Source organism: Onychomys torridus, chromosome 11, assembly GCF_903995425.1.
Source record: "Onychomys torridus chromosome 11, mOncTor1.1, whole genome shotgun sequence".
Classification (NCBI taxonomy): domain Eukaryota; kingdom Metazoa; phylum Chordata; class Mammalia; order Rodentia; family Cricetidae; genus Onychomys; species Onychomys torridus.
Window position 1 is genome coordinate 62,234,794 of NC_050453.1, and position 20,311 is coordinate 62,255,104.

Below are 20,311 nucleotides of genomic sequence, written 5' to 3' on the forward strand. Positions count from 1 at the left end.
GTGGTCTCGAACTCAGAGTTTCACCTTTTTCCACCTCCTGAGTGCTGGGATTAAAGGCATGCTCCACCACCATCCAGCTGGGAGCTTACAGTTTTATACAAAGTGTATAAAAGAAATGAAAACAGGCATGGCTACTCCAGTCTGCACTCTAATCCAGAACCTCCTGTGGTCTGGTACTTAGTTTTATTAATAGATCAATGGAAAGGCTCCGGGAGCTGGTGCTGTCTATATAACTAGCAGAGAAAGAGCCACAGGTGGCCAGTAAAGCATACAGAGACACAGGGTGGGCTTCCCAAGACAGGGCGGGTGGAGGTGGGATCCCAGAGACACAGGGTGGGCTCCCCAAGACAGGGCGGGTGGAGGTGGGATCCCAGAGACACAGGGTGGGCTCCCCAAGACAGGGTGGGTAGAGGTGGGATCGATCATTGCATGGTGCAGCCTAGGACACTCCATGGACACACACCTGGGACATTTGTGGAGGGTACAGGCAGAACTCTAGCCAGCGCTGGCATGTAGGAAGTGGGTGGGACCCCAGGCTGCTCCCTTTTGTTTGATCAAGGAGAGAATGTTTCTTAATTGACTCTTCTAAAGAGCTAGAGAGGAAGAGTGGAAACCATCAAGGAGTGTGGGGCTGAAGTTGCAGCAATGGTTTTGTCTCCTCCCTGGCCTCATCCACATCCTTCATTGCCTAGCCCTGGTCACCTCTGCTTCTGGCTTCCTGTTGAGGAGAGGGCAGGGCTGGGACAGGAAGGTCTGTCCGTTAATGCAGTTGAGAAATGAAGCAATGGGTTAGGCCTTTTCCCCCCTAAGTGTGGTCTGTGACAAAGGAGGTTGCAACATTTTCTTTTTCTTTTTACAGAGTAAGAAGGAGGGGGGAAAAACCCATCTTCCAGTAAACTTAAAAAAAAAAAACAAACCCCAAAAAACCAAAAAACCAAGTGTGTAGTCTTAGATGGTTGGTTGTCTGTCTGTCGTGTCCCCCCCCCTCCATCCCCCCCCCATCCTTCTCCCCAAGAGGCTATCCTTGGAGCAGGCTAGCTGTGTCTGTAGAGAGGGAAGTAGCCATGACTTGGACCAGGGTGCCTGTCTGTAGCTCTCCATGTATCTGTCTGCTCTCCTGACATGTGCTTGGGGGGGTGGGGGTTGCTGGCACTCCCTGGATGTTGAGGGCTGCTTGAATAGAACCGGTGCCCAGCTAGCGCTCTTCCTGGGCCTGTGTTCATGCGGTATGGCACAAGGCTGTCGCAGCTTTGGTCTCTCAGCTCAGACAACCCCCTTCTTGGTAGATCTGGACTGTGTATTTAGGCAGAAGCAATGTGTGTGAGGCAGAGATCGAAACTTGAACACTTGTGTTAATGTGGAGTTTTGGTCATGTCTGACTTTGGCCTCTGGGCTGGAGGAGCTGGGCAGGAATCCAGTTAGTTGTATTTGGAAATGTAGAGATGATATATTTTCAGGATGAAAACTTTGTGAGGTTTGGAAACCGTCATGGAACGTAACTGCCTTCCTGCATTTCTTTAGTCAGATTACTTTTCTTTGTCTTGGCCTTCTCTACTTCAGCGTAGCCCCAAATTCTAGTGCAACCCAGCTTTGAGCTTCCAGCTTTAGTCCTCGAAGGATGTTCTGGGTCATCCTTGGGAATGAGTCTCCTTGCTGGTAGATGTTGATCGCCCAGGGTAGGTGTAAGCTAGGGCAGGTATAAGCTGCCTGTGTTAATTGTTGGTCCAGGCAGAGAAAGGTAAAGCTCTTGGGGGTGGTGTGTGTGTGTGTGTGTGGGTGTGTGGGTGTGTGTGTGTGGTGGTGGGGGAGGCTTTGTTCCAGCTCTCTGTTCCCTTGTTGGTGCTTCAGGTACTGGAAACACAAGGCTTCTCCTGTCTTGCTGTTCTCTTTGGAGAAAACTGCCCTGTCTTCGGCTGGAGAGGAGCAGGAGGATTGGGGCCAGTGTGAGAACAGCTGTTATGTTCTCACATGTAGTTATTTAAATGGCAGTGAAGTAAGCCTTGCCTGCATCTCCAGTGTCCAGTGGTTGGCTGGTAACCACTGTGCTATGCAGCACAAGGGAGAGAACATCTTCTCAATGAAGACAGCCATTCTGGTCCAGATCAGCTAAACTTGGGGGGGACTGGAAGAGCAACTCGAAGTCTATCATATAGATTGGGGATTTAGCTCAGTGGTAAAGTGCTTGCCTAGCAAGCACAAGGCCCTGGGTTTGATCCTTAGATCAAAAAAAAAAAAAAAGATAGAGAAAGATCTTTTCAAAGCATTTAGTTTGTCTGTTTCAGGCAGCATCCCATGATAGAGATGCTTATGTAGCCCTGTGGCCCATAACCCAAACTGACCCATCAGATTCACATGTGGGTAGCATGTGAAAGTGTAGCTTTCTGGGCAGTTGTCCTGTGTTTTATGGAGTTCTAGACTTTGCAGTGGAGATATTCCAAAGAGAGTATCTTTTCAAAAATGGAAAAATCTAAAGTTAGCTTGCAGAGATGGGTTTCATTCTAGCATTTTTTAAAACAACAACAACAACAACAACAAAAACAAAAACCCTTTAATTTTTATTGTGGGAATGTATGTCTTCGTGTACATGTTCCGTGGTGCATATGTCAGAGGTTGGAGGATACCCTTGTAGGATTGGTTCTCTTCTTCCATCTTGGCGTGGCTTCCCGGGATTGAAGTCTGGTCATCAGGCTTGCCGGGCAAATGCTTTTCCGTGCTCAGTCATCTTGCCAGCCTATATGATAGCATTTCCATACGGATGTCATTATATATTGTTCTATATCATCCGCCTTCCTGACTAGGAATGTGTATTTTTAGTCAGAATTGCCCAAGTCTGGCATCTGTCTAGCCTATTTTTAAATTCTTTAGTGACAGAGCTTTACTCTTTCTTAAGGAAACCTTACATGTTAAAGAAATGTTAGAGCTCTGTTTATTGAGTAACAATCCTTTGGTAACACTTTGTCTTCTTTAGACCCATGGCAAAACTTTGACTTCATGCCTTGTGCTTAGTCTCAGCAGATAGTAAAAAAATGCTGTAGTGTGGACCCTGCCAGGCACATTTTCAGGGAGCCTCAGTAGCCGGGGTTCTGGGGAGATACGGAGAAGCAGCACCATTTCCAGGATCCTTTGGCTGTTAGACCTGGTTGAGAGACTGAGGAGAGGTCTGGATGCCTGGAAGGCACCCCCCCCCCCTGCTGGCATGGCTGCAGGTACCATTTGCCTCACTGTGTCCTCCTGCTGCTCTGTGTGGTTGGCACATGCCCTCTAGGATGTCCATCTGCTTCCTTCGGAGACCTTGAGGGACTCAGCCATCTGATGGCTACTGTTTAGAGAGCTTCAGTAGAACACCACCACCCCCCAACTCCCCTTCCTAAGCATAAACCTCTAAATCTGGTATGCAAGCAGGTTGGGTTTGCTCTCGTCCTCTCCCTCGTCCAGACATTTACTCCCTTCTCTGCTGCACATGTAGACACCTCGTTATTTTCTCTTGACACCTTCCATACGCTCATCCTTCTGCATCCTTTTGCTGGGGTTTTAATCATCCTCAGAGACTCATGAGAGATCTCACCTGCCCACGTTCTACCGGTCCAGGTGAACCAGCTGTGGATGGACCAGTGGCAGTCGATCTGTCTGCATGGGTACACAAATCCTAACTGCTGTTACCCCCACTTCCTCTCCGCTAGCTCAGCTCCAGGGCGACAAGTAGTGTGGCTCGTTGTTTGGCGTTCCCACACGCAGGCCCAGTGCCCAGAACTCTTCAGGATGCAGTGGTATGGCAGGAGTGGACCCATGCTTTGCCTCTTGGTTCTGGGGATTTTGAGGAGGCTCTCAGGAGAGCTGGGGCCCTTTGCTCAGCACCAGCATCCTCACCCTCAGCATCAGCTCCAATGAGAAAAGTGCTGTGTAGAGGGCTGATAATTAGCAAGCAGCATTTGAGGCTTGTCTGCCTTAGAAGCAAACTGGTATTTAAACAATGAAGTGTTTTAAATCAAGAATTTAAGCACCAGCTTCAGCAGCAGCTACTGCTGAGAAAGCCCTACCCAGCTACAGGCCAAAGAGTTCCATAGCCTTGAGAAGAGTAGAGGGGAAGGGGTCTGGCGGGCGCTAGAAGGAGCTGGCGGGGCTTGATTTTGCTGTCTGGGCTGAGGATGCTTGGGGAGTGGGGAAGTGTTTCAGAGAAAGGCTGTCAGCAATCCCTCAAGTCCAGTGTCTCCCAGGTTCTACTAATTTTGCTGAGTGGGCAAGACGAGAATCTGGAGAGAGAGGCTAGGAATAAACTCAGACATCTATCCTAGGGTATAAAGCACATGAAAGTATTTTTATTTTAACATTTTTATCACTGTTTATTTTTATATAACATATTGTTATATTATTATTATTTTATGTGCCTGTGAGTGTCAGATTCCCTGGAACTGGATTACAGCTGGTTCTGAGCTGTCATATGGGTGCTGGGAATTAAACCTAGGCTCTGGAAGAGCAGCTGAGCCGTCTCTCCAGCCCAGTGTTTTTATTTTTAAATAGCACCCCTTCAGCACTGCTTGGTAATACCTCATGAGTTTTTTTTTCTTCTTCTTCTGATGCAACTGAGATGGAAGGGAGAATTAACGTAGGGCTTCCTCCCTTCAGGACGCACAGAGCTGGAGGAATTCCCCAGCCTCTTGATAGTGCCCAGACACTAACCACAACCAGCAACTCTGACAAAGGTGTTCTGAGAAACACAAGTGCCAGGAATAGTCTCGACTTTGAGAGAAGAGCAGCTAGCTTGTGAGAGGCTTCCTGTGTGTTGGGGAGTGTTTGAGAATGCGCTGCTCTCCCCTGTGTGTGTGTGTGTGTGTGTGTGTGTGTGTGTGTGTGTCTGTCTGTCTGTCTGTCTCGCCCGCACACACATGCTCATGCATGCATCTGTTTGTACTCAACTACACAGATCATTGGTGATACCTTTCAAGGTCAGCTTCATTGTGAACAATGTAGAAAGTCCACACCCCAAGAAGGCTAAGAGATGGCCAGAGGCTGATTTTCTGTAAGTCCACCCCAAGGTACCGGTGCTGATCCAGGTGCTGTGTTCTTCCCCCCCAAAGTTTAACAAATAGTTTTCCTTGGGGAGTAATGTGCGCTGTTTTCAAATTTGAAAAAAAATCTGAGATGTGTAATTGGAATGTGAAATTTATGCGTGAGTGTGAGGATCTGTGTGATGTCAGAATGTGTGTTACTGTCAGTGTGCCATTATTTATCTGGCTCTTGACAGGAAAGCTGGCCAGAGTACCCAGCAATCCCTAGCTGTTACGGTCTGTGGGTCTTCCTCCTGCTCCATGCAGGTTTTTCTGCTGGAGTCAGGGGTGCTGATGGCTGAGCTCACCTAGATCATGTGTAATGGTTGTTGTGTTGATGGCTTACCAACATAGGTGTGTACCTTGAGGGTAGCGACCTGGGTACTCAGACAATGTAAGATAGTTGGTGATGGTAGGGGCAGGGAAGACTCGTCAAGAAAATAAAACTAGTTGGCTCAGGGCTGGAGAGGTGGCTCAGTGGTTAAGGTCACTTGTTCTTGTGAAGGATCTAGGTTTGTTTCCCAGTGGATCACAACTGTTTGCAACTCCAGTTCCAGGGCACCCAGTGCCCTCATACAGATACAACATGTAGGAAAAACACCAATGCAAATGAAATAAAAATAAATATTTAACAACACACACACACACACACACACACACACACACACACACACACACACACACACACAAACTAGCTGGCTCCTGGGGGGCATGCCCTTATTTCCTGTGGCATTGTGCACAGATGATTCATAGGCAGAGTTGGCTTTGAGTGGTGTGCAAGTTCTGGCCCTCTTACTAGTTTCTTCTGGTCCCTGGGGGAGTTCCATCCCCACTGGACCCGAATAGCAATGTGTGTGTGTGCATTTGTGCATTCATCTACCTGTTGCTTTCTTCTTGCCAAAGCTCATAGGAGAAACGTGCAAGCAAAGTGATTCTTCTCCATGCCAGGTGATGGAAGAGCTAATCTGGAGTTTGGGTGACCATGAAAGAAGGGGCTGCTCATTTCTCCTCTCTGAAGCCAATCCTGAAGTGTTCTGTGACATCACATAGGTGGGGGACGGTCTACAAATGTGTATGTGTTGCCACATTAAAGGGCCCGAGAAGTTCTCACTAACAGAAGCTGTTACACTGTGTGATTTGGACATAAAGGACCTTCTCACGCTCCCTCTCCTCTCTAATGTATGCATCCTATGGCATACTATCTGAGAAGTAACAATACACTACTCCTTTTCTGAGAGAACTGCCCAGTGATTCAGAGAAAGTCACCTGACCCGAGCCAGCACCTGTTAGAGAGATCTGAAAAAGCTGTGTTTGTGTGTGCATGTGTAGCGTGTATGTATGTGCGCATGTGTGCTCTGGGGGCATGGTGGAGGAGGGATCTGGCAGGTGGCTTCTGTTAAAGGTGGCCCTGCCTGAAGCCCTTTGGCTTTGTGTTTCTGGGGAAGCTTTGTCCTGCCTTGGGAGCAATGAATAGCAGCTACATCTGTCGGGCCTGGGAAGTGCAGTTTGCAGTGTGGGGGTGAAGAGCAGTTGGCAGACACTCCTGCTGGAGGCTCAGGCTGCCCAGGGCTTGGGGTAGTGGGGAAAGGAGGGGCTGGGGATCCTCAGGCAGCTGCTTGCTAATCCTGGCAATGGGAGGAGTAAGGTTTAGTCTGCTTTTATCTCCCTGCATTCTTTTCTGACTACAATGCCAGGAGGCTATGCTGGCCCTTGAGGGGACAGCTAGGAAGAAGCAGGTGATTTAGAGGTTTTCTCCCCTCCTCCTTGGCCTGAGGGCTTTGGACAACAGACCAGAAGATAAAGGCACTCACTTAACTCTCCATTATCCAGAGTGAAATTCGGAATTGTGAAATAAATTGAGATAGATTGACTAAGGCTTGTGGAGGTTTAAAAATACCTTTTAAGTAAAATAAACTTTTTTCCATTTTTTAATTTTATGTACATGGATTTTTTTTTTTTGCCTGTGTGTATGTCTGAGCACCACATGCATACCTGTTGCTGTGGAGGTCAGAAGAGGGTGTCAGACCTCCTGGGACTGGAATTATAAACTGTTGTGAGCCAGCATGTATGTGCTGGGACTAGAACCCAGATCCTCTGGAAGAGTAGTCACTAAGCCATCTCTCCGGCTCTTTCTTGAATTTTCAGAGTCTTGCTTGGAATTGTTTTTAGAGCATTGGTGGTAGTGGTTGAAGGTGAATGATTGGTCCCTAGATGTCAGGCTCCCTGAGAAATTTCTGGAAGGCCTTACTGGATTCTTTACCCAGAGTAAACCTAGGTCAAGGGGGTTTCCGGAGCCGGCTGATGGCCTCAGTGCTCTTCTGGGGGCAACTTGCAGGGAGTCTGGTTATTTCTAAGAAAATCCATACCTGGGACAAATAGGAATCAGTCCTTTCCTGTGGCAAGCATTCTGGCACTGCTGGGAGACGGCGGTGTGATTCAGGCTTAGCCAGGTTTCCTACCTGTTTCACTGATTTCATTGTTTTTAGTCCACTTTCTCCCTTCTGAGCTTTCACAGAGGCCTTAGTCTGCCCTCAGCAAGAACTAGGTGTCTTTATTTTCAGCTCTTTGGCTTGCTCCCTGATCTCACACATAACCTGAGCCCCAGTTACTGAGATGGGGGAGGGGCAAGCCCAGTGGAGAAAGGACTCATGCTGGTGCTGATTACTTGTCCCACTTGTCCCAAGACTGGGAAGGCCAGCTCTGGTGTGGGAAGCAGCAGTATTCAGGACTAGCCACTGCAGCCAACTGGGGTTGTACGAGCTGCAGACTTTTAGCCTCCAGGGCATCTGCAGGGACCAGCACCTTTGACTCCCCAAGACTGGCATAGTTCTCTTGTAGAGAAGGACCCTCTACTCTCTGCGGTAGAGGTGGGTTGAGGGGGGGAGAAGGCCCTGAACACATGAGAGGAGTGTGGATGATTCCCCATCAGCTGGGCATGCATCACTGCTGATGGGAAGGCCTTTAACATCTTCCAGACGAATTGGTCATGATGGAAACTTACCCCCAGTGGAGCTTTATTTATTCAGAAATCTTAACTTTTTCCAGGTTGTGGTAGTACCAGCTTTTTACCCACTGTCCCTGAAGGCTTGGAAGCAGGGTGGTGACGGAGCCTGATGCTGTCGTGGCCGCCTGTCCATCGTCTTCTGGTCAGTGCCTCTAACTGACTTAGGGTTCTAGCCAGAATGCAGTGCGTTTGCACTTGGGGAAGAGTTGACGTTGCGCCCTCACTGCCTCTCTTAGACCTGTCAGTGCTCTGGTCTCGCCATGGCCTGCTTGCAGCTGTGCTCCATCTGGATTCAGATGCTGTCCTGCTGTTCTGTGTGATGAGGGTCTCAGGTCTCTTCTGGTGACTGGCACAGTGATTCCCAGGTAGGAGCAGGACTCCCCTATCGCTGGCACTGCAGACTGCCTCCAAGCTCTTCAGGCTCCCTCTTTGGGGTCTGTATTAGTTACTTGGTTGTTGCTATGATAAAGTACCATGACCAAACAAAGGTAGTTTAAGGAAGAGAGTTGATTCGGGCTTACAGTTTCAGAGGGATGAGAGTCCACCATGGTAAACCTGAGGCATGGTAGTCATCAACAGGCATGGCGGTCATCGACAGGCATGGTGGTCATCGGCAGGCATGGATGTCAGCGGCAGGAACTAAAAGAGTACATCTTGAAATGCAGAGAAGGAACTCCAAGTGGGGGCTTTTAAATTCTCAAAGATCCAGTGACTATTTTCTACCTTAGCCAGGCTGCACCACCCCATAATCTCTCTTAAACAGTACAACCCTCTGGGGACCAAGCCTCGAAATGCCCAAGCCTACAGGGGGCATTTCTTATTTAAAGCACCACAGCCTCTGAGCTGCCACACATCCACCCATCTTCACCCCCTACCCCTGGCCTAGAAGTTGTTTTGATTTGTGAGATGGTTTTATTTGAAATGTATACGCCCTCCTTTAAGACCTTGAGTCCAGAAGCTTCACATGGTTCGGGTTCCCTGGAAACCAGAAAGGCCAGGTTGAGAAAGAGCAGACCAGTCGTAGGCACTGATAGCCAGGAGAAGTTCTCTGCTGTCCTGTTCGTTTCTTGGGAGATGCACAGGCCCACTCAGGCCAGGCACGCCTTAGATTATGTAGGGAAGAAAACAGTGAAAGTGACTTGTCCATAGTTTCTCACTAAGTTGATTGCGTGCTTAAGTTAGAACCTACTTGTGCTACTTTCAGGCATATTCTTGGTCACATGACAAAGTATCACATGTTGTTTTACGCTGCCAGATCTAGATGATCTATGTCATTGGAGTGGGGGGTGGGGACAGAGATGGTAGTCTTAAAATTATTGAAACTGGGCTTTCAAAAAATATGAGTGAATTTTTTTCCATCCAGAAAAATATATTCCTTTAATTCTCTTTGGCTTCCATAATATTGTTTGTTACACACACACACACACACACACACACACACACACACACACACACACACAGACTGGGCCTAAGAGATGGGCCTTCTGCTTATTGGTTCAGATTTTTGCTGTGGGTCATCCATGTGCAGATGGTCGAGGGCTGCTTGGACCTTAGGCTGTTTCTCCGGGGAGCAGCTGGTGAAGTAGCAGGCTCCCTGCGTTTGGCTTGTGCGTAACTGCTGGAGATGTGGGAGGCTTGCATTGGCATCTGTGTATTCAGTTCTCTCTAGAAAAGTGGCTTCTAGAGATGTTATAAATAGGGGTTTGTCAAAACTGGACAGCATATGTATTCTTAGCCCCTTCCTGGGTGCTGGATTCCTTCAGCCAAGGCTAGCGAGAGTGGGCGGGACTTGTTTCTGACCACAGTCACATAATGATGCGGCTGGTCCCATAGGAGCAGGAGGTGACCTCCAAGGTCTAAACGTCAACTTTACATTTGCTCTGTGCTGGCCAGCGTTACCTGTCACCAGGTCAGTTCTTGTGTCGAGAGGCCCCTCTGTGGGCTGAATCTAGCACTGCATTACACTTCCTCCCATGACCTCCCAGCCACCTCCTGGTCCCGTGGCACTGGGAACTGGCTGTTCTTTCTCCTTCCCATAGCTTTTTACCATCAGGCATTTCAGATGTGCTGTTAGTGTCCATCTGCCCTGCCGCCTAGGCTCTACCATTAGCCTCTGACTACATCGTTTGTCACTCTTTCTGTCTTTGAACTTAGCGACCATTCACATTGTGTCTGGGGGACACATTTCATAGTTGGTTTAGACATCAGTGCGTTTCACCACATACTCTCAGCATACATACACATTTGAGTCTAGTGTCTGCTAATGGGTTCCACATACAACCCAAATCTATATAACAAAAGGTTATTACTCTAGTAGATTCCGCCATGCTCCTCCCAGCCATACCCCTTTACAAGATGGAGACACTCACACACACCCTTCCACTCGTGTGCGTGTGTGTGCGCGCATGTGCGTGTGCATGTGTGTGTGTGTGTGTGTGTGTGTGTGTGTGTGTGTGCGCGTGTGTGCGCGCGCGCCCCTGTGTGAATGAACTCTTGCCTGAGGTTCATTCACATGGTTGCATGTGTTGGCAGTCCGTTACTTCTCGTGCGGAGTCCTGCACCACTGTGTGGGCATGATAATTTGCTTCTCTGGTCTGCTGTGTGTGGCGCTTGGGGTGTTCCCAGTTTTGAGAGCTGATGAGTGGCCCATGTGCCTTCTTGCGCACGTCTTTTTCTTATGAACCTGATGTTTTCATTTCTCTTGGGTGAGTAGCTGGCATGGCATTGCTTGGGGCCTGGAGGCTGTTGCTTCTTGTTTCTGGCCAACTGCCCTGTCTTCTTGCTGTCTGAGATTAGGGAGAGCCTACTCCACAACTGAGTTACTCTTGCAGAGACTGTGGCTTCTCCTTGGAGCCCACCCAACTTTCTCAGGGAGAGGGAAGCGGCCAGTTCACAAGACTTTACCATTGTTAACCTGCTCACTGCCACCAGGGAAAGTAGAGTTTAGTCTCTTGGTGGCACCCCATGGAGCCTTAGGACTGTTGCTGCTTTGGCCCCTTCACTGCCTCTTCGGGGGGTCTCTTTTTCAGGCCTGTGGCTCTGGTTTATTGGGCTGTTTCTCTTGTGTCATGGGTCTCAGATCCACTACACCTGGTTATTCTCTTTTGAGAAAGGAGCACTGTTTTCACTGTGGCCTAGAACTGAGCAGCAGTAGTCGGGATATGGTTGCATGTGTGCAGTGCAGAAAGTGGGTGAAGCTGTGACATCAGATGAGTTAATGTGAGTCAAAATGCTGTGGCTGTAAGTGCTATTAAGGTACCCAGCATGGCGTCATGTCAAACTTTGGATACTAATATCATTAGCTGCGTGCCTTCTGCTTGCCATTGTGTCATTAACCCTTGCTTCCATCTGATGAAAAAGCTACTGGTAAAATTAGCTTAATCTGGACTCTTTGTTTAAATACGTCTTGGTATTATTGACGAGATGCATCTTTGTGGTGGGGACTGGGGAGAGTTGGGGTGAAGGGGGGGTGGGGAGAGGGTGGTATTGATCTACGCTGTGTAGGAAGTAGCAGCATTATGGCCTCTCCTCATTAGATGCAGTTACGGTGTGTTTCCCAAAGCCATAATGATCAAAATATTTGCCAGATACTGCCAGGCGTGCCTTGGTGGCAAACATCAGTCTAGTTTGGTGGCAGCACATTCACTAAAATTGGAACTATACAGAGAAGACTAGCATGGCCCCTGCATGTGATGTACACATTCATGAAACATCTATATTTTTCCATTTTGTTCCATCCTTTGCTTTCTTGAGGATGGGTCTGTGTTAGGGATGTGGGGCAATATTCCTCTTGGAGATCATCATGTAGAGCCACAATTGGAATATTTATTCCTGCCTATCAGAATGTAGAATAAAGTGATTTTGATCTAGGGGGAGTCAACCTAGTTTGAATCCATGTCCAAGATGTAGCTTTTCCTAAAGCTAATCATTATGGATTTTTAGTCTGCATACTTCCAGATTATGTGCTTTATGTAGTCTTCATTTTCCATTGCTTATGGATTTAATTTACTACAGATTAAATGACCAGGAAATAATACACCCTGGCAGCACAGCTCAGGTTTCAGCTGCTGTGGTGTATTAACATTGAGTCATTGCGTAGAGCATAAACTTTGCTGTGAGCTCTTCATCCCACAGGTCACTGTGTATGGCAGATACTCATTGTGAGCAGTGACAAACCAACTTTCTTTTTAGAGTCATTTTGTTGTTGGTTGGCCGTTGTGTTTCTTCATTGTCCCCTAGTGAGAAACTCATGGCCTATTTTGTAAAAACAGATAGCTGATGGACAGTAACAAAGATGGAATTTCTGCCAAGAAATGAAAGTAGTAGTTCTGGAAGTGAAGTTTGAGCCAAATATTATAGAACTAATTCCTAAAAGTGAGAGTAAGGACATTGCTGTTGTCCATGACCCTGTATGCAGACAGGGACTCAGAAGGTGGCCTCTGGACAGTACCCTGGAAGGAGTTTTGTGGAGACAGATGAGGAGGTCTCTGCACTGGGAAATCTTCACAATGCTGCACTGCAGAGGGTGGGATCAAAACTAGTCCCCACCTGGAAAGGAAGAGGCGGTTCATGAAGCTAGAAGACATGTTCACCCCATAGCATGTACACACAGCACAAAAGCCTGCATGGTTTTGGTTGCAAGAATGTGAGACACTCATTTTCAATGTCTCAAGTGAAGAAATACAAATTTTGTTTTAAAATTTCCATATTCATTTATAACTTGAAGGAAATTTTAATGTTTTGAAAATTTTAGGTCATGGAACAATTTCCAGCCTCTGCCTGTTTTCAAAAGTGTAGGTGAATATACATGCATGTATGAATTTGTTTTTCTGTTTGAAAACATTTCTCAAAAATAGGATCAGACTGTATGTCTCACATGCAGCTTGCTTTCCCGGGAAAGAATATGTGTTGTGGGATATTTGTTTAACTATGTAAAGATGTGTTACATTTGTTCATGTTGCAGAATAGTTGCTTAACTATGTAAAGATGTGTTACAGTTGTTTATGCTGCATTTGTTTAATTAGATGTGTTGCTGTTTTACCTTGTCTGCCCAAGGCACCTGATTAGTCTAATAAAAAGCTGAATGCTAATAGCCAGACTGAGGAGGGATAGGTGGGGCTGGCAGACAGAGTTAAGTAGGAGAAGGAATCTAGGCTGGAGAGAATCAGAGGGAGAGGGAGGCGTCCTCTCTTTCAGACAGGCAGCCTCCAACCAGCCAGACAAGGAGTAGGACATACGGAATGAAAGAAGGTAGAAAGCCCTGAGGCAAAACATAGTTGAGGAGAAACAGGTTAATTTAAATTATAAGATGTAGTGGGACAAGCATAAGCTAAGACTGGACATTCATAACTAATAAGTCCCATGATTTGGGAGCTGGTTGGTGGCCCATAGAAAGCTTGCTGCAAGTATCTGAAGAACTTGTGCTTTCAGTACATCTATATCCACTTGATCTCCCCAGCAATTTCATATCATTCTGTGGTGTAGCTGGATCATGTACTTTTTAAACCAGTTTTCTGTTAAGAGATACTAGTTTATTTTCAACGTTTCCCCACCCCAACCAACTGGAAGTAGGCAGTTAGTGAGTTAGTGAGTATCTTTGATAGATACTATCATTGTCTCCATTTAGTGGTTGAGGGCAGTGCAGACTTAGAGAGTGAGATAATTGGTTAAGGCCCAGCAAGCTCCCAAGCTAAAGTTGGTATTTGAACTCTTAAATTTCAGAGCTATGCTTTTAATTACAATTCTTTACATCCTTCATTTTTCTTAGAAGTAGCCTAATAATAAACCAACAACAAATAAGTATATTGAAGAAGAGTACAGTTTTATTAAAACTTGAGTAGATCCATTGTTACCCCTAGGTTATAGCAAAGGGAACTGGAGAAATGACATTAGGAAACTTCTTTGGACCACTACCCAGATGATGGTAGACCAACTGGGTCCCACCCCAGGCACTCAGAGCCTTTTCCCCCTGGTGTCTGGTGCTGACTCCTTGAGAGGACTCTTTCCTCCTTTGCTATTGTAGTGATTTTTTGGAAATACAGAACTTTTGGGAGGTGATTTTGGCTGGTATTTCTCCTATTGCATCTTTAAAAACATCTGTTATCCGGGACACTTATTGACCTTTATTTACTTTCTTGTTACTTGCAAGTTTGATAAGCTTGTTGTCTGTGATATCTTCAGTCAGCTCATTGGTAAAATAGTAGACAAAGCCAAGAATGATGTTGTAACTGGACGTTCCCGTCCCGACTGCCTGTTTGCAAATACCCAGCAGCCGCTTCCCAAATTACCACACAGAGAGTCTTATATTAATTGTAAATGCTTTCTCATTAGCTCAGACTTATTACTAACTAGCTCTTATGCTTAAATTAATCCATAATTCTTATCTATGTTTAGCCACATGGCTTTTGGTACCTTTTCTCAGTACAACATTCTCATCTTGCTTCTCTGTGTTTTCTGGTGACTCTCCGACTCTGCCCTTCCTCTTCCCAGCATTCTCCTTGTCTGGTTCTCAAGCTCAATCTCTTCCTGCCCAGCTATCAGCCAATCAGCTTTTTATTAGCAAATGAGAGTAATACATATTCATAGTATAGAAAAGGATTGTTCCACATTCCTGAGTTAGTCATGGGGTGTATTCTCTGAGTTAGCAGATTTTTAGGGAATATTCAAGCCATGTAGTGGGAACTTAAGACTTGGAGTCAAAGGATGGCAAGGCATTGCCTTGGCCTCCAAGTGGTCTGTGGTGGGAGGAGAGCCACATTGTAGGTAATGTTTTAAGCTTTTGCTTTGTTCTGACCAAACTGGGAAAAACAGTCTGAGGACCGGTTTAGATTGACTCAAGTTTCAGAGGGTCCAGTCTGTGGTCACCTGGCCCCATGTGTGTGGAAGAATGTGGCAGAGGAGAGCTGTGCACCCTTGGCAGATAGGAAGTAGCAAGACAGGAGGAGCCAGTGACAGGATACATCTGAGGTCACCTCTGGTGACCTACTTTCTCCAGCCAGGTCTCAACCTCTTGACTATCCAGAACCTCCCAAATTAGCACCACCGAGGGGGGCCCAGGAGTTAATGCATGAACCCTGGGGAACTTCTTAGACTCCAATCATAGTGAGGAAGAAAGAGGGGCTGGCTCTGCCTCGAAGTGGCCAGAGAAGTTTCACAGGAATGGAGGACACTGGAATGGTTTTTGAAACGTACAAAGACAGGAAGACCTGAAGTGCCTGGTGTCGTTACATGTAATGTCACTTAAATATTGGGAATGTTGGGAGGTGACAGCAGATATGAAGGACCAAATTCCAAATTTCGATTTTGTTTTGTTATCTGGTGGAGGGACTTGTAGAGAAGAAGGTGTTCTAGTTAGCGTTAATTGGCAACTTGACACAGTCTGGAGTCAAATTGAGGGGAAAGCCTCCGTTGAGGAATTGCCTAGATCAGATTGGTCTGTGGGGGCTTGTCTTGATTATTTATTAATACAGGAGGGCCAGCCCGCTGTGAGGCATCACCATCTCTGTGCAGGTGGTCCTGGCCTGTCTAAGAAAGCTAGCTGGCTGGGTGGTGATGGTGCATGCCTTTGGTCCCAGCACTGCAGGTCTCCTTGCCCCCTTCTCTCCTCGGTGAGTTTGCACACTTTCTCCCAGTGTGGTGTTCTTATCTTACTTTTGCTTTTGCTAAGGGGTGTCTGTGTGTGAGCATCAGATACTCTCAGGTCAGTCAGTTCAGACAGCTCCTTGGCTTATGTCTTCAGCTGGGTGAGGGATGGCGTCTTAAGGTTACATAAGACATTGCCAAGTGCCTTGTTCTTAGCAGAACAGAAGTTAACTTCTCTGTCACGTGTGCTCTCGTGTTAGGGGACTAGAGAACTGTCCCTATCTGGGCCATTTCTATTAATGACGTGGGAAAGAGAGAGGGGACTAACTGCAAAGGCCCGGAATACAGCAGGGATGGGTGTCTTAAGGTTTTTATTGCTGTGATGAAACACCATGACCAGAGCATTTTGGGAAGGAAAGGGTTTATTTGGCTTACACTTCCACATCACTATTCATCATTGAAGGAAGTCAGGACAGGAACTCAAATGGGGCAGGAACCTGGAGGCAGGAGCTGATGCAGAGGCCATGAGGGGTGCTGGCTTGCTCCCATGGCCTGCTCGGCCTGCTTTCTTATAGAACCCAGGATCACTAGCCCAGGGATATTCCCACCCACAATGGGCTGGGCTCTCCCCCACCGATCCCTAATTAAGAAAACACCCTTTAGACTTGCCGACAGCCCAGTCTTCTGGAGGCATTTTCTCAATTGAGGCTCCCTCCTCTCAGATGACTCCAGCCTGTGTCAGGTTGACCTAAAATTAGCCAGCCCAATGGGAGATATCTAGGGTGGATGAGATAGTGTAGCAGCAAGTATTTGGGGCTCAAACTCCGTAAAAATTCATTTATGGAAAAAACAAATCATGACCACCATTAAGCCATATACCAAACAATCCACAATACACCCAAAACTTGGAGGTTAGAGTGTGAATCTTAGATCTATCACTTACTAACTAGCCGGTTGGCCTTGGGCAAGTGGCTTCAGTAGCCATCTTCGTAAGGTGGAATGGGTAATAGACTGTATCCTGTAGGGTCTTAGGCTTCAATGTAGCAGTAGTGTCTTGTGTGAAGTGTAACTGACACAAGATAGTTCCATAACTATGAAAATTCCCCTTTTTGTTTCTAAGTCCTAATTCATCTGTTGGAATAGAAAGAAACACCAGTGTTCCCAGTCTCTCACCCTCTTATCTACATTAGTTACTTTTCTGTTGCTTTGATAAAATGCCAGGATCAAAAGCACTTGATCAAAAGCAGCTGAGTCAATTTTAGCTTATGAGTCCAGAGGGCTAGAGTCCGTACTGGAGGGGAAGGCATGACGTGCTTTCAGGACTAGCAGCTGACTGACCACATTTTCGTAGCATACAGGAAGCAGAGAGTAGGAAGCAGGGAAGGTTGTAAACCCCCAAAGCCCACCGCTGGTGATGTACTTCCTTCCTCCAGCAAGGATGAATATCCTAAGGGTTCCAAAGGCTCTGGATTTCATTTCAGAAGTGCTGCCAACTGGGGACCAAGTGTTCAAATACTCGGAGCCCTCTGGGGCCATTTCTCCTTCAGACCGCCATACCGCTGAGGACTCCTGAGAAGTACGGTCCTACTGTGCACAGGGTTCATTTCCACGCGGGTCAGAAGTTGTGAGCAGCAGTGTGGTTTGGACCTAGTTTGCCTTCGGTCATAGTTTGGCTCCATTCTCCAGGAAGTTGTGATGCCTTTTTACTCTCCTGTGCACATGCGCATCCTCCTGTCCCTCGAGCCTGTCCCTCGGTTCTGCTCCTCTCCCTCTGGAAGGAAGAAGACCTGGCCTGTGCAGTGCACATAACTCCACACCAGTTCAAAGCTCCTCTGAATCATTTCGAAAAAGAAATTCATGCAGATGTTAAAGAATGAGACAAACATAAGAAGTAGGAAAAAAGGGTGGACTGTGTGCTTGTCCATAACATCTGCTTACTGGTGGTCAGCACTGTTAACTCTTCTTTTGAGATTTTATTTTATGGAAATGAATGTTTTGCCTCAGTCTATGTTTGTGTACCGTGTTTGTGCAGTGCTGGGGGGGGGGGGCAGAAGAAGGTTTTGAATCCCCATGGCTGTGAGCACCATGTGGGTGCTGAGAGTTGAACCCAAGTCCTCTGGCTGTAGAACTGGTGCTCTTAAACACTGAACTCTCTCTCCAGCCCAGCACTGTAAACTTAAAAAAAGAAAATTTCCTCCAAGAAAATCTTGGGCATTCATGAGGTCGTGTGTTCTTTCTCTTCTGTCTTACACATGTGCATGCACATGCACACATACCCCCACACCCCATACCCTTCTTATTTACAACTTGTGGGGGTCTGTTCTCTCCTTCCACCATATGGGTCCTGGGGATTGAACTCAGCTCCCCAGGCTTGTCAGCATGTGCTTTTACTACCCATGGAGCTAGCTCTCCAACCTCTTTCCTCTGTCTTAAGAAACAAAACAACAACAAAACCACACAGAGAGTTATATATTCTGTTTAGTTTTCATTTCTTTCTTTTTATTAAAAAAAGAAATTTAAGGACTACACAAAAGAAGAAAAATGTTGCCTGTAATCCTTAGTAAACCTAAATTAACCCGTTGGTGAGTGTGCATCTTGTCTTGAGGGCTATGCTTTGAAAGTTACTTATGAAATGTGAATGCAGCTCCATTAAAAAAGGACATTAAATACAGCCAGAGCACCACCTGGCTCCTTGTGTGCTCTCCCAGTCACAGCACCCCGTTCTCTGGGTGGTAACAGCCGAGAAGCCGCTTCATTCTCTCACCGAGGGCAGCGTGTTCTGTGGTCTGCATCTGTATGTGCACATCTTGATCAGCTCCTTATTTGTAGACATCTGGGTGCTAGTGGGCTCCCTGCCATTCAGTGCTGCAAGAAAAGGATTTGTAAGGCCATTATTGGATCGAAGATGTAAACACAGTTTTCATAGGTATGACCAGATTTCTCCAAAAGTAGAATTCTTTCAGTTACGAGTGAGGATCTGTTCCCTGAATCTTTGCCAGTCTAGAAGTTTGTTCAGATGTTAAAGTTTTGACAGCCTGATACAGTTATGACCCTTTAATAAGTATTTCTCTTTATAAGCTGCAGTGGGCGTTTTTACTTGGCCATCACGGCTCTTTTTCTTATCCTTTCGCCAGTTTTATGTTGGGTTGCTAGAGTTCAGTTAGCACCTATCCCCTGAGCGTTGCAATTGTTTGGAAAATTGGTCATTTACAGTGTGACGTTTTGTTGAACCGCAGTCCTTTGGAACTGCCTCGCCAGTGGTTCTGGAGCACCAAGGGGCACAGCAGGCAGTCACCTCAGCGGAGGTCACTTCTGGGCAGCACGGTGAGGGTGTTTGTGGCTTTTGGTACTAGGGATTCCTCATGTCAGTTTAGCTTTGGGTGGAGATGTTCCTTCATCGTAGTTATAAAATTCAGTAACAAATAGGGGATGACTTGAATGTCCTGACCAAATGTGTGGGAGGGAGTACATGCACAGGGGGCCTGGTGCAGAACACCCATGTACCTCCTTTGCTTTCTGAGGATTGTGGGATCTCTTTTTGGTTTTATGTTGGCATCAGTTTCTGGGGAAGCACATCTGCCATCCTTGTTGAGTTCTGCAGAGCCTCCAGCAGGCGGACATACTCCTTTATATCAGTGATTAGAGTGGACATGCGTCCGCTGTCACCTTGTGCTTTGGATCACGGATAGATGAACAAACAGTATGGTGTGTCTTTCGGGCCTGTTGGCAGCTGTCAGAGGTTTTGGGAGTTGAGACTCTTACCATGGTGGCTGTGTCTGTGGCAGCATCTTACCTACTGCATTTGCAGAACAGGTTACAGTGTGTAATCAGTTCATGTGTTTGGGGGGCAGAGCTTGGAGTGTGTGTGTCTCCTTACAGTATAATTAAGTCCCATGGCTTGGGGTCTCATGCTTATTTGTTAATGCCTTCTGTTGTCTCCTCATCCCCGCAGCCAGTGTGGGTACACGCGGGCACTCTAGGTTTGGCAGAGTGAGGGCATCCTGTGTGTGTCCCTCCCTAGCCTGGAATCTTGACGGACCTGGCTGAGATAGCAATGACGGAAGGACAGAATGTCTTGGTTGCAGAGCTCTGTGACTTCTTCATGCCTTTCATCCTTTACAGTTGTCTAAGTAGAGCTAAGTCAGCTTCCCATGGTGTGTGTGGAGGCTCCACTCCCCAGGCTTCCTGTTGGAAGGAGAGGCCTAGACATTTTTGAGGAGACTTCTCCCTGGAAGAGCTGTCTGGCGCTAAGATAGGAGTGAGTAGAGCTGGAGTGGGTGAGAGAATGGCTGAGGGGACCTTCAGCCTGCACCTTCCCGAGGTGCGTGGGGGACAGCTGAGGGGACCTTCAGTCTGCACCCCTGGGCACGAGCTGTTTTCCTGCTGGAGACTCTGAGAGCTTAGGGATAACCTAGCCCACAGATGTGAGTGTCTAGTTGCCTGAGTGGAGGCGTGCTACAGGGGGCTTCACATTCCAGTCCTGCCTCAGCTGGCTGCAAGGTCCTATGGAGGGATTTCTCCATACTGGATGACCTCACTTAGAAGATAGGATGTTCCCGCCCAGTGTGGGCGTCGGACAGGTGAGATGACACAGTGCACGTACTTGGCCGTTTTACTTGGAGATACCCCTCCCCCGAGCCGTGCCTGCTGCTCACAAGAGGTTGATGAGACCTGTCCACAG

General features: G+C 47.1%; 1 protein-coding gene and 1 pseudogene across 1 annotated transcript in view; both read left to right on the forward strand.

Annotated features, from left to right (window-relative positions):
* The window catches only part of Mapkapk2 (MAPK activated protein kinase 2), a 45,120-nt gene that overhangs the window by 13,345 nt on the left and 11,464 nt on the right, over positions 1-20,311 (forward strand). The window lies entirely within an intron of this gene.
* LOC118593624 lies at positions 11,675-11,773 on the forward strand (annotated as a pseudogene).